At 38.1% G+C, this 14,092-nt stretch overlaps 1 long non-coding RNA gene across 1 annotated transcript; it reads right to left on the bottom strand.

Moving 5' to 3' along the window:
* Positions 1-4,430: 4,430 nt before the first annotated feature.
* LOC137015061 (uncharacterized) lies at positions 4,431-6,605 on the bottom strand. Its single transcript, XR_010893918.1, has 3 exons — positions 6,478-6,605; positions 6,305-6,371; positions 4,431-4,566 (listed from the first exon to the last, which is right to left on the bottom strand). It is a non-coding gene; the product is annotated as an uncharacterized lncRNA (long non-coding RNA).
* Between the last annotated feature and the right edge of the window lie 7,487 nt (positions 6,606-14,092).

Raw genomic sequence — 14,092 nt, 5'->3', positions numbered from 1 at the left:
CAATTGCAAGTTTACAAAATTGTGATTTGATACTCGAAATTGCAAGATATAAAGTCAGAATTGCGTGATAGAAACTCGCAATTCTGACTTTTTCTCGCAATTAGAAGTTTATATCTCACAATTATAAGAAAAGAAGTAAGAATTGCAAGACATAAACTGTAAAATGCCAGAAAAAGTAATAATTGCGAAAAAAGATCAGAATAGAGTGATATAAACTCGCAATTGCGAGCTTAAATGTAAACTCGCAATTGTACGAAAAATATTTACTTTTTTTATTTATTATTCAGTGGTGGAAACAAGATTCCATAGTTTATTGTCATTACTTAACTACTGATGCACACTTCTATTTTTTTTGGCAGTACGTTTTGGAAGATCATTATCTTTGCAAGGTGGACTTTTCAGGTTAAGAGATGGACTAAAAATAAACTAACACCTTACAGCCTCCGATAATAAAAAAGATAAATTCTTCAAACAGTGGTACAAGAGGATGTGGTTCTGGTCCTTCAAGAATCACTCTCAATCTGTCTATGAAGCTTATAAAAAAATCTGTCTTTTTGTATTTTACTACAATTCATTATGTGATTCTTAAATGGGGGGCATTTTTTAGGATTCTTTACCTAATCTAAGTCTCTGAGATCCTGACACCTCACACTTCTGGAGACTGCAGGTAGGTTGCAGTTCTGGAAAATGGTGGCGCTGAAGACTAAAGGGTTTCTGATGGTTTCACACTTAATTCTTCACTGAGCAATTTTGCTGTCCAATGGTCATGCCTTAACTGCAATTTCTAGTATTGCATTAATATTGCATCCTTCTTGTGGGGATTTAATCATTTTTGACCTTTCACTCTGAGATAAATCTCTTTTTGGCTCATTTTATCATCTTTTAGCTCTTTGGTCTCTAAAGAAAAACCCAAGAACTAAAACATAATCTTCCAGGACAACTACAAGATTTTCCAGGACATTTTCATTTTCTCTCATTTTCCATGCGTTTTCCAGGACTGGAAAATTTGTCATCAATTTTCCAGGTTTTCAAGGTTTTCCAGGATGAGTGGGAACCCTGAATAATCATCCGGTCACAAGGTTGTTTTAGTGGAATTCAGTTCCCCTTCAAGCTCATGGAGGTGCAATTAATCCCTGTTGCAAAAAAAAAATAAATAAATTATATATATATATATATATATATATATATATATATATATATATATATATATATATATATATATATATATATATATATATATATTTTTTTTTTTTTTTTTTTTTTTTTAAATGCTGTCAAACCAGTCTATGTTGGTTTGCTGGTCTTAGCTGGTTTAAGACAATTTCCCAACCTGGCCAAGTAGGTGTTTATTAGCTGGGCGGCCACCAGCTGAAAAGTGCCCACTTTAAATCCAGCCAACAAACAAATCTGACTCGATTGGGAGAACATTTAAGAGCAGAAAACCAGCTTAGACTGTATCCTTGATCATACAGCTTCTGCTTCAATCTCCAGGTGGTCCGCAACTCCCTGTGCTTTATGCTGTTGGGAAGCAAACGCTCTAAACATTACAAAATCAAGCTAGTTTACTGGTACTTCTTCCAAGTGTTAACATTTCCTTAGCTTTTATGATCTTAACCAGGCCTATTATACATAAAAGGCCTGCAATACCAAACATTAATTTAAGTGCTTTCCTTACTCCTCCAACGAACCCATCAATTACGGCACTCTTTACCATGTGTTCCATTCTGGACAAAACTTTACAATTTAGCATTGGGGCACCTCTTGAAACCTGCTTTTAGAGAGCTGTCGAAGAGAGGCATTTTTAACTTTTGACAAATAAACAATGGCGCCCTCTGAGCCCGCTGCGCTAAACACCGCTCACCAGGCCCGAATTAAATGAGGAGAAAAATGCCCAGGTCCTTTTCCACCGCACCACGATTTTAAGGAGGGGAGAGCACACATTTCACACAGTTGCCTTTGTGCGTAATATATTGTATCATGGCCATCCTGCTGGGCGTATTTCATATAGATAATGATGAAGGCAATGCGAATATCTACGTGAACGAGTGGGTTAATTAATTAAGATTATAGCTACCCAGAGAAGTGTCTCGGTACAGTTTGCACCCAGCAAGACGCTGCCTTCATTGTGGGAAAAGCAGCACCATTTAAACAACAGGGTCCACGTCACCTGGAGAGCAATTGATACCAATTATACCATATCATAAAGTAACCCAATTTAATAGTCAGGGAACCAACATGGGGCATTTGGCTCATTTAAGAGACAACAGCAAAAGGATTAATTTCTAGTCAGTGAGCTGTCATTGTGTCGCAATGATAAAGCACAGATCCTAAACTTAAAGATCTGACTGTCACAAATAAGGCAGGAGATGAGAGCAATTAAGCACAACCTGACGCCATGAAAGGGCAGTAATTAAGTGTTATTGTCTTTAGCTTTGCTATTTTAGTTTTAGTGGAGCTAAAAATGTTTTTGAAAGATGATTTTTCTTTTTAATATAATCAATCCAAATGAAGTACAAATATTATTAAATATAATTAATATTAAAAATACTTATAAGACAAATGAGTCTGGTTTTTCAAATGCTTAAGGTTACTTTTTTTAGAATAAAGACAGTACAGAAAGTACTAGTTTTTATATAATGTACACATTATTCATATGTTTGGAATTAGTCAATTTTTTTTTTTTTTTAAGAAATTAATACTTTTAAATTCAGCAATGAAGCATTAAACTGATTGAAAGTGGCAGTAAAGATATTTATAATATCACAAAAATGTTGACACTTTTGGCTTTTATAGAGCTGTTTTATAGAATTTGAATTTGTCTCATTTGATGAAGTTTGCATCTTTGATCATTATTTACCTGTTTATCACTGAGAAGCTGCTTTTAAAGTATCTGTATTTTATAAAGTGCTATTTAAATAAAGGTGACTTGATTTGACTTGACAAAATATTTCTATTCCAAATAAATGCTGTTTTTTAACTTTATAACTCAAAGATCAATAGTTCAAAAGTTAAAGAATCGGTTTCCAAAAAAATATTAAGAAGCAGGTCAACGGTCAACATTGAAAATAATAAGAAATGTTTCTTGAGCATCAAATCAGCATATTAGAATGATTTCTAAAGGATCATGTGACACTGAAGACTGGAGTAATGATGCTGAAAATTCAGCTTTGCATCACAGAAATAAATTACATTTGAAAATATGTGAACCATGCTGGCAAAAATGAGTCGCAAAGAGCAAATTTAAAAAACGAGTTATTATTTTTCTCACATTCTCTATTAAAAAAACTTCAAATGATGTATGATTTGATGGAATCCGACAAAACAAATGACTGAGCTACACTTGTTTGAAGTCGATAGAGTCAGCAAAGTCAATTTTGAGAAAAGTTGAGTTCAAGTTTTCTGAAAGTTCTGAAACAAAATCAGCTAGCAACCATACCTTCAAATCACTGGTAATACCACCGAATTTGGCACAAATCAAGTCAAAACCCATATCTATAAGGAAAAATATATATACATTCAACTTTTTTTACCATGATTCCACAATTGTTTGATTAACATTGATGAAACAGACAGCCTACATATTAAGACCAACTGTATCTCACGGATCTAATATAATGTTACACATCAGATGTTTTTCCCAACACTTAACCAAACATTCACTTAAGACATAACAGATAATGTTCGCGTGAATAATCGCCAAGAATACTCGCCTGTAATTCTGTGTAAATGTGTATATTGGGATCGCGCGCTGTCTGAGGCGTCTTTGTGCAAGCTTCGGATCTGTTGTTTACATCTGCATGAGTTTGAAAATCATATTTCATTGGTTCAGACCATTGAAAATTCGCTTTGAATATTCAGAAAGATGGAAAGCTGCGCTTTAAAACAATATCAAACTTGTGCTGAGGAAAGCGCCTGTCATCGAGAAGCGGGCAGATGAAAAACAGCATTTTTCATGGACAAAGAAAAGGTACTTCTCTCAGAAAACGTACAAATAAAGATACGTTTGGGTGTTTAATTGCTATTTGGAGCATTGGGATCGCTAGACGAGGACAATTTTCGACCAAAATGAACATTTTTCACTTGTTTTGCCTGTAGCTCGAAATTCTGAATCCTTTTGCCAGCACGGGTCAGATATATTAAAATAGACAAGAGTTACTTTAGAGTTTGAGATGCTGATAGAAACAGGTGGAAATCAATGGCGTTAACTGTGGAATTTTCAGTAGAACCAAAGTTCTAGATGAGGATATAAAGTTGTTTGTTTGTCATATATAATTCTATGAAAAGTTTACAATAACCATTAAAAACTGAAATAGTGAATTCAATTGATACCAGCTCCATTGTGAACGCCATAATCCACTCTTAATCTGGATCAGGGATTCCAGTGTGTTTTTTTTACCCCTCTCTTGAGGCAGCAGTTGCCGTTCATCCCGTGCCTTTGTGTACGTGCCGGCCTCCTTAACGTTTTAGCAGGGCTTTGACTGGTTGAACTTTGATCTGATGTCTTCATTGAGGAGAACTGCAGGTTACCCATTCAAAATGCAAATCCTTTACCAGAGCCTATAGGCACTTTGTAAAAGAGAGAGAGAAAAACAGGGTGAAAAAGAGAGAGAGAGTGAGTGCGTCTCGATGGGAGGGGGGAATCCTGTGTGAAGTTGAAACACTCCGCACGCCCCCCCTCCACACACACACACACACACACACACACACACTCGCGCTCTAATCCACATTGCAATATGGATTAAGGTAGGGGATAACCTTTTCTTAACGTGCAAGAAAGAGTACGGCAAGGACAAGCCCGGGGTGGGCGGCTGGGGATCTTCTCATAATAAAGCAGTGTGGTATAAAAGCACGCTCTGTGTCAGGCGCTTGTGAATGGGCCTCAATGCAGCCCCATTCCCAGGCCTGGTGGGGAGGCTTGCCAAAGCCTACCTAGAGCCAACTAAGCGTGAGTAATCCGTCCACACTCAATGGACGGGGTGAGCCCCATTCAACCCTCTCAGAAGTTTAAGAGTTGATCAATTTATTATCTGTGGCGATTAGGGTGCAGACCCAGTCACCTTCTTAAAACCCGACAGTCCGGGAAGAAAAGAAAAAAGAAATGGGTCTCTCTGTTTCCACAGCCAGCTTCGCATAACCGAGGCCCTCTAATTGCGATACTAATGCGCTCGAAACCTCTGATTTGAAATGAACCTAGGCAGAAAACTGATTTCATGCTGTGACAGTTTATATATTGCCGCCGGTAGACAAACGGCCCATTGAATAGGAACTGTACCTTCTAATTTTGTTTCCGGGGGAGAGAAAATAATCGCTTTGTTACATAGGTAGAGAAAATTGGGCATAAAATCATTCAGCCATTTTTTTTTTTTTCATTCTTACAGTCTGATGTGATGGTTTTAGACGGGAATTAGATGACTGAAAAAAGCAAATTCGAATAATTGACTGTTGTAATTACGCCCCAAAAAAGGCTTTGTGTCTTTAACGGCTTGTAATGACAACTGAGTTAACAGATCGGTGCGGAAAAATAAACTCTACAAGTCAAACAAGCTTTGTTGGCTAAGGATCACACCCACTCCAATGGCTACAAAGGGTGCAGTGGTTTGGGACAAATCTCAAGTGCTCTTCACACACACACACACTTCTTAGCACATGGATAAACAGTTTTATTAGCTCAATTCACAATAGCCATCGTCGTCTTTTTTTAAAAGAATGTTAAACGCCATGGGAGACCAAACAAACGAAAATGGCAACCGAAAAGGGGAGCGTGGTGAAGCCATGCCTGATTCCTCAGATCAATGATGAGGTAAATAAAGCAGGTGTAATGGGGTGTGGCTCAACCAGCTCACTAGTTCAGTAGTCAGTACACTAGCTAGGGAGTCAGCCATGACACTGTTGACTTTGAAGAAATTCCCTGAACACTCCAGTAGATTCACTTACCAGAAACAATGTCATGTCTTAAGTCAACAAAGGACAAGTGCAAGTGTACATCAAGACAAAGTCTTATTTTCTGAAGTAAACTTCATATTTTTTAATGGCTTCAACAAAAATGCACTAAGATGTGTTAAACAGTGCTGTAAGCCAAATTTTTTGTTTTTTTACATTTGCACCACATTTCAATGTGTATTTTTAAAGAATATTCTGTTTTTTTTCTTTGTCTTGCTAAAGCTAATTTCATTGCTAGAATTTAAGTATCCTAAAAGAAACACTAATTTTTCACACTTTTTAGCATAATTAGAGAACATTTCAGCTCAAGTATGATGCACAAAAAAAAAAAAAAAAAAAAAAAAAAATCACTATTGGCATTTACCTTTTTTCTTTACACAACATGTCTCATCTCAAGCTCATTGAATCTTCTTGGCAAACAAGTGCACTAACTTTAAAAAGAGAGAGGGGGAAAAACAAAATTTATCAGAAATATAGTTGTTTGGTGTTAATAAAATTTAATAAAAACAATTACAAGACTATTAGTTTTACACTTACCTACTTTTTCCAATTTGTTACAGGTATAAAAATAAATCTGAAGACGTGTTCAGAATTGAAGAAACATTCAACTGTGACATAATCTGTATAGGATCAAGGCTCCTGTTAGTCCACGAATTGAATGTTCTCGACATACAGATTCATAACATAGGGATCTAGGGTGCAGAATGAGACACATCCATAGTTTATCAAGTGAGATATTAACATTCTTGCTGGGCAAAGCACTCATCACTGCCTCGGTTCACGTATTCATGCCCCTGCTGACAGAGGTCACTGGCAACCCACAACAAGCCACCACCTCATTACCCAAACTAAATAACTTGATTCTCTCTATTAAAGCCATGTGACAAATATGCTACATATTCACATGGACGCTGCTCAAAAGTGAGGCCCCGATTACAGGCCCAGAGCGGAAAAGATTGTTTCATCGTCATTCTCACACTCAATTGACTGTGTGGTTATGTGCGTTATGCGTGTGTGTCCTGGAGTCATTATGTGCAATTCAGGCTAGCACGTGGACGGATGTGTGTACAGAGCTTTCAATCATGTTTATGAGGGGCCGTTCGTGCATATGCGTGTCTGTTTGACTCTTAGCGGCTGTTCCCTCTGCAGTCAATTTATCTTAATGTGAATTGAATGTGCTAACAACTCCAGCGCCATCAGACATCATTTCATATCAATCATCCAGTATAAGCCACACTGATCTACAACGGCAAATGCTCAGTACTTATGGCAACAAAAAGATTTACTGTAAATTATGATATTTATGTTGGAAGAATGGCATAGAGGACTAAGAAATCTTAGTATGTTCAATTTTGACAGCTGGCTTGCTTGTAAACCCTTTAGCCATGATTATATTCACAATATAGCACAGCATTGAGTGTATTACTGTAATAAATAAAAAATTCCACAACCCTACATTAGTGTTGTCACAAGTACCGACTTCGGTACCTATCGGTACTGAAATTTTAAAAACGTGACGCTTTGAGCGTTGTTGAGCGGATTCATAAACATCTCTGATTGGCCATTGTGTTGACGCGCTCATCGGATATGCCTGTGATTGGCTACAATGATCAACGCGTGGGAGCATTTGAAAGCACACGGAAGTGTTTGGATTTGAAAGCGTTTTGAAAGTGGGAGCGCGAGCGATTGAAAGCAGGCGTCTAACAGTGGACCGATCCGCGATAGACGCCTGCTTTCAAACGCTTCAGTGTGTATCTGTGTAAGCGCTTAGTGAAGAGATTAATTGATGACTATTTACAACGTTTTTACAGCGTTGATCATTGAAGCCTATCACAGACATACCCGATGAGCCGTGAAAACAACGGCCAATCAGAGATATTTACGAATCCACTCAACAGCGCTCAAAGCATCACGTTTTTAAAATTTCAGTACCGACTAGGTACCGAAGTCGGTACTTTTGACAACACTACCCTACATCGGACAAGCGGTTCGGAAAATAAACAAATAAATAAAAGAGTCTGCGACCCTACAAGGAATTTTAATAAATTTACAAAATAATTTAAATTAAATAACAACAATATTAAAGGGAACCCTGGTGTACCCAGAATGTGTCTGTGAAGTTTCAGCTCAAAATACCCCACAGATCATTTATTATAGCTTGTCAAATTTGTCCCTATTTGGGTGTGAGCAAAAACATACCGTTTTTTTGTGTGTCCCATTAAATGCAAATTAGCTGCTTCTCCCAGCCCACTTTGCAAAAGAGGGCGGATCTTTAACAGCTCGCACTTCGGTTGCTCAACAACAACAAAGCAGAACAATCTCACGCAGCCAAAATGAGGATTGTCAGTAACGGTGTTCAGCCTTACATTGTTCAAACCGGAGTCTGATACTGATGGAGAGACTCAGGAAGAAGTTACAACTTTTAGAAAACATCTTGACGTTTCTGAATGGTTAGTGGATACATTTATGTAGTTGCTGTGGATTTGATTCAACTCATCGACTAGCATGTGCCGTCATTAATCTTTTGTGCAAATCCAGCGTTGAATTGACCCTCGTTTGTGAAGCAGTCCGGCGTAAAATGACGGCATGGTAACAACACTCTACTACAACAACTCTTGTCTAAACATGGCCTCGCCCCCTTTGTTGCGTGTTCTCAGGGTCAGGGTTGCAATTATTTGTTGTAATCATTTTGTAATGTATTTTCAACCAGAACACTGTATTGTATCAGAATCCAGGATCGCAACCACATTTTATAATAAAGTAATAAACCACTAAAAGCCCTTACTGTGATTTTAAAGGGACTTTGCAAATCATTTCTCGAAAAAGTCTATACTTTGTAGCTTGTTGCCCATTCCAGTCTCTTGGCCCCTTAACAGGGTACATGTGTGAAAGAAGATGTGTCAGAGCCCCTGGGACAAATCACCTTTCTAATGCAATAACAAAACAGGCCATTGTCTCGCAGATAACACCTTAAATTAGAAAAGCCACTCTTTTTAACACCAACACTTCCTGATTAGACCTGTGAGGAGCTGTGGGCCAATCAGAGGCTAGGACCATGGGGCATTCCTTTGTGACATCATTAAGGTAATGTGTGGGTAAAGGCTGATTTAGATCCCTGGGCTGGTCACTGTTACAGTTTGCCGGTTAGGAGTGTTTTTCTGTTTGGGGAGGAGAGGAAGGTGTGAGAGTGTACGTGAGGGGTTGAATTCACCTGTTGCTTTGGACTCTTTCGCTTGTTGACTCCTCCTGGGAAAGAAAAAAAAAGTCACACTCTCAAGGCAAAATTACATTTGGTCAAGTCTAAATTTGACCAAAAAGCAATCCCTCGGGTCAGATCCATCTGTCATGGGGGGAAAAAACAACTATTACCCATACATTCAAACACATACAACGGTCAGACAAATATACAACATCTTCGTTATGGGATATTCCTCTCAGACCAGCAGAAACTTAACATTTAAAATGAGGTCAGTTACACAAAACATGTCCGCAACATTCTTTAGATCCATGGAAACCTTCACTAACCTTCAGTGTCTCTGCACTCTGCCATGCAAAGGAATGGGAGGCCTATCAAAAACAAGCCAACATCCTGCATTGGATTCCCGCCCTCCCCATTTATATGGAAAACAAAGGTTTACGCCTTGACCCCACCCTCCATCAATCAAAATATTTACAATGGCCTCCCATCTGTCCGCTGAACTGAAGCGGCCCGGGTGCTTCTGTTCCTCTTCCCATTAATGGAGGGCTTTTCCTGGAGAGTCGTGGGTTTGTATGACCCCCTGGCTGTGGTGAATGCTCGGGAAGGTCATTAAAACCAGCAACATCACCGAGCTGTAATGACAAGCAGAAGATGCACTTCCTCTTTTGTGGGATTCACTGACTGGCTGGTGGCTTTTCGTTACACCAGCTCTGCATGGCTCGGTAGTTTTGCTCCAGAGGCCAGATGTGGATTGAAAAGTTCAGGAAAAGGTGAAGGAGTGAACAATTTTACTATATGAAAATATGACAAGAAAATAACACTGCAAGATATTACCAATGGAGATATCCAAGTACATTCTGACACAAGTCCAAAATCCCATATTTGGTCTGACTTCCACCCCCCTCTGAGGCTCTTTGGCCAAATGAGTCGGCCCCCCTGGATGAATTTCACTTTTTCACGTATATCTCGGGAACGCCTAGGTGAAAATGCTTAAAAATCAGATGGGTCAAATTCTAGTCAGAATGTTCAAATCATGTTGTGAATACGCTCTCACACGGGCAATGAATAATTAAAGTATAATGAATTCACAACATCATATTACAATAGTGTATTCAATATAATGTTATTTCAGGAGTTTTCACATGTTTTTGTTAAACATTGATATATTTAAATACATAAAAATTGTCAATATTTTGATTCATTTTTCTCTATTAAAATTAGATGCCATTTAAGTCAGTGGTTCTCAAACAGTGAGTGCACGGTGACTTTAAAGTATTTAAATTAATAAATTATTATTAATATATTAAAATAATCAATCTGTAAATTAAATTAAAATGCTAAAAATCACATAAAATTACCACCAAAATGCTTAAAATCAAATGTTGTGTTAGAGAACGGGGCCTTAGAGTTACTTAAGGTTCAGAACCACTGATTTAAATGAATATGATGAAAATGATTGAATATGACATGATGAAATACTGCCTAAATTTAAAGAATACTTTCAGACAAAAATGACAAACTAAAAGCAAAAAAGTGTCAAAAAAAGTTGCCTAGAAATGAAACTGATAATCTTTAGCTGTTAATTTCTAGCCTGACAGACTGGAAATACAGCTAACGTACAGAGCGTGTACTTCAGCATGAAATATGATCAGTTCCACAAGAACTTGTGTTTTTCCACCTCCAGACCAAGCCTTTCAAATAACAGAATCGGTTACAGAAAAATTATATTTTGATATGCTATGAATGTCTCTCATTATTTGCAGCTCCAAACCCATTTCGATTCAGCCTAAAAACAAAAGGCACTGTCTGCCGCAACATCACTTTGCCCCCAGACTTGCTGATTGTTCAACTATCTGCCACTCAATGATAAAAGTGCCACCCAAAAGCATGGCTTCCTTGTTTCTCCCTCCATCCTGCCTTTGTCTCCAAAACGGTGTAATTTCAGAGATTGAAGTCCTCGCCGGTGCCTTCATTCCCCTGCTCTGACAACAATAGGACCCAAGTGCTTTCAGGAATGATGGATAAATTACTAGGTAGTAAAATATTATATCTAAGGTAGGTGATGGGTCCTTTTCTGCAGGGCTTGTCTCCATCAGTCTCATGGCACTGAAGGTAATTATAGTCTGTTGGATTGTCTCTCTCTCGGCATGGGAGAGAGCTCTGCTGTTTGTCATGAACTCATCTCGCCGAGCAATAGGACAGTAATGGTTCGAATTAACATCTGTTGCCTGGCTGGCATTGTGAAAGGCAGTGACAGCTTCACCACTGACCTTTTCTGATTATTGACCAAAAAAAAAAAAAAAAGCGAACAATTAGCTCCCCTCTCATGGGCCAATAGCTTAAATTACAATGTATATTGTATGTTTGACTGAAAGACTGTCAATGGGCTCAGATGTGTGATTTATCGTGTCGTTTCATTGCAATCATTTGGTCATTTAAAGGCGGTGGTTAAAACCTGTTATTTAGAGGTGGACTGATGGTACTGGTGGTGTTTTTCTGAGGTCAATGATGTGGTCCAGCACGTCAAAGCCTGATTAGATCATAGAAACGGCTAACAAATATCAACAGTAGCATGCCTCAAAATATATAACCAAGTACACAAAACCTCATAATTATTTTTAGAGGATGTGTAGCGCTAAAAGTTAAATTAATGCACCTTTAGTGCATTAAGTACAAGAATGAATGTGGCTAATTAAAGGAATATTCCTGATTCAGTACAAGTTAAACTCATACCAACAGAATTTGTGGCATAATGTTGATTAACAACATTTTCCCTTGAGTTACGGTGAGCCATTTCCAATGGAATTGAATGGAGCCAATCTGTAAATGTTAAAATATTACAATTTAAAAAATATTTAAAAAAAATGTTAAAATTCGAATCAGTGGTTCGACACAAAATCACATGATTTCAGCAGTTTGGCAGTTTGACACGCGATCCGAATCATGATTCGACACAAAAGATTCATAACGCTCCAAAGCTTAATGAAGCAGTGTTTTGAAATCGGTCATCACTATATAAGTCGTTATTTTGTTTTTTTGGCGCACCAAAAATATTCTCGTCTCTTTATAATATTAATATTGAACCACTGTACTCACATGAACTGATTTAAATATGTTTTTAGTACATTCATGGATCTTGAGAGAGGAAATGTCATTGCAGGCTATGGAGGCCTCACGGAGCCATCGGATTTCAACAAAAACATCTTAATTTACATTCCAAAGATTAACGAAGGGCTTACGGGTGTGGGACAGCATGAGGGTGAGTAATAAATGACATTATTCTCATTTTTGGGTGAACTAACCCTTTAACTTATAAAACATTTCTGCTTTCAAATACTCCAAAAATTGCCCCCATTCACTTCCATTATAAGTGTATCACTTTAACCTCAATATTCTTTTTTTTTTTTTTTTTTTTTTTTACGTAAACAAGAGACAAGATTATTTTTGTGGTAGGCTAATCAACATTATGCCACAAATGCTGATGATTGTACTGAACTCAGAATATTCCTTTAAAGATGGCTAATTTTGACCAGTTTGGACCAAAATATGGGGTAAAACCACTTAAAACATTTAAATTTTACTTCTACATACGTGTGCAATAGCCTTTTCCAAATCTGCAAAGAAGCCAACATCTAATTCACCTCAGAAACAACTTGACCCCGATGACCAAATACTGGCAGCAAAGTTGAGTAACGAACACAGTACAGTGGCCAAATATCATCAGCCTCACCCATAAACTCAAAGCTGAGTAAGGCAAAGACAAGAGATTCCACCGCTCTTCAATTTGTCCTCCCAAGGATTGTCTTTTATTGATGGCTTTCTAGGTCAGCGACCCTCCGTGCTGTTCAAAGGATCTAAGAGGCACCCAGATGGGCCCTCTCAAGATGGAGCCTATTGTAGCATACTTTCTATAGTGTCTTACAAATGAAATGCGTAGGAGCCATTAGCCCAGAGTGGATTGTTTTAGGGGGTGGGTGTCCCTCTCATGGGGGGTAATGATGACAGTCTGGGCCACAGATCAGTCATCAAAACAATTGTGTTTCAGGCCTTTTCTTTTGATGAGAGGCTTTCGCTCTACTCTCTCATTGCTCTTAACTGCGAATAAACTCCCGATTGGCTTGACAATAAAGAGTCGAGAAGCTGCGAGTCATGAATGCTCCAATCTGTTGGTTTTACACCTCAAGAATCAGTGCAAGAAAAGTTTGACCGATTGATGTTATAGCTTTAAATAGAATTGATGCTGTAATAAAATCAGACAAATCAGGTTATTTACTAACTTTTCCCTCAACGTGATGTGATTAAATCTTTGTCAGGTCACGACTACAGCAGGTGAGGTGCTTACTGTTGTCTTAAGGGATTGGAAAGGCAGGTGTCAACTTTCCACCTTGCTCGGCCCAGCACTGTTCAAACTCCCAGACACCTTGTGTGAATTCAGTAGATAAGCATTGGCTGACACTGACATCACCTTATTGAATTAGGCTGTTTGTGCAGGCAGCCACCAGAGCATTCGGCTTCAGCTCTGGTTCTCACCTGTTGACAGATGGGACAGACATGTGAGTTACCTCAGAGGAAATTAGACCGGGAATCCAATTTGAATGCCAGCTGTTTTTTATGCAATTGTAATGCCCAAGTAGTTGTTCAATGGGGTCGTCTAGCGGGCCTTAAAACTGAGGGAAGAAGGGTAAATGAAGAAATGCTTTTGTTTCAACTAACATTTCATAATCCAAAGACTGAAGAAATTCCTTAGAAATAGGGTTAGGTACAAATATTTTTTTTCCAATTATCATTACTTTATTAGTGTTTATCATTACTTTTAGGGATTGAATATTTATTATAAGATACATTAAAGACCCACTGAAGTGCCTTGGAAAGCGCAGCATTATTCAATGTGTTGATGTCATTTCAATTGAAACAGGAAGATAGGGTGGGACCCCTTGTGAGTAATTTTGAGTC

This window comes from Chanodichthys erythropterus, chromosome 24 (genome assembly GCF_024489055.1).
Source record: "Chanodichthys erythropterus isolate Z2021 chromosome 24, ASM2448905v1, whole genome shotgun sequence".
Taxonomy (NCBI): domain Eukaryota; kingdom Metazoa; phylum Chordata; class Actinopteri; order Cypriniformes; family Xenocyprididae; genus Chanodichthys; species Chanodichthys erythropterus.
Note: the sequence above shows the minus strand (reverse complement) of the source record. Positions and strands in the feature narration are given on the sequence as shown.